Raw genomic sequence first — 1,348 nt, forward strand, 5'->3', positions numbered from 1 at the left:
ATAATCTTTTACCTAATTCATTTATGTTCATATCTATATCATTTATAAAGAAAATTATAAATGAATAATCTTTTACCTAATTCATTTATATTCATATTTATCTCATTTTTTAGGAAATTATAAGCATTTCTCAGTTGTAAATAAAAAATTCTTGTAAATTCATACCCTAATGTTTCTGGATTATCTTGCCTAATCACTAATAAAAAATTATCATGGGTATGTAGGCTCTATTGTGAAATGTTTTCTAAGTGTTTTTCGTTTCAATCATGTCACTTGCTTTGTATTGGCGTCATTCGGGTTATATAATCCAAAATTTTGAACAACTCAGTTTGGATTATATAATCTAAATCATGTAGGTACAAAAACAAGCCAATTTTTATAAGGATTGTTTGCATTGTTTCATGAGAAATGATATTCTAACAACCATTTTGTGACAACCTATGTGACAACTTTATCTCTCATACTCACATTATCTTTTTACTTTCTCTCTCTATTGCTTTGGTTTCCGTGTCACTATCTACTTTTCCTTTGAAAATTGGTGGTTGTCACAAAAGTTGTTGATTTTTGGTTGTTAGAATATCATTGCTCTTGTTTCATATATGAATGGTCATACTGACCCCCTTGATTTGACACCACACATTACACCTTCAACTGTGGAACCTACTATTTATATGAAGCTAAACGTTTTCCCTCAAGTTTTGGATCATCATGTCAATACGAAAGTCGAGGTTCTTACCTATGGTTGATAATCCTTTTGGCAACGCATAAGCCGAGGTTCACCTCCAGTTGATAATAGATAGAGGATTGGAAAGTGCACCAAATACTATCGAAGTAGTAAAAATATCGATCCTACGAGGACTGTTTTTAACTTCAATAATTCAATTGCGTTATAGAAATAGGATGTGTAAAGTTTATTTTTAGTTTGCCACTAGGCAGAAGATTTGGATTGATTTTAATTAAATCAAGTAACAGAAAATAAAGATTTGATTAAGAAAATATGAGAGAAAGATGAGATCAGATCCTTCGAATCCTCTAAGTTCCCCTAATTGGTCTACTGCACCTATATGTTATGAATCCTCTTCTAATTTACGATGATTAACAAAATAGACCTAATCAATCCCTTGAGTTAGGACCCTCTTCTTAAACTACAGCCCCTAATTCCTTAGGTGGTCTAATAATTCTTGAAGGTTTTACCGAACGTTAACCTATTATCACTAACAAACGATTATCTATTCCTAGACTAACCCTGTTTATTAGAACAATTCAATTAGGTCTAAGTCGAAAGCCATGGTCAGTGGTCATTCGTTCTCACGAAATCAAGTTATATGTGATCAAGATATAAAAAGCA

Source organism: Medicago sativa, chromosome 6 (genome assembly GCF_051527215.1).
Source record: "Medicago sativa cultivar Bolivia chromosome 6, Bolivia_mono, whole genome shotgun sequence".
Classification (NCBI taxonomy): Eukaryota; Viridiplantae; Streptophyta; class Magnoliopsida; order Fabales; family Fabaceae; genus Medicago; species Medicago sativa.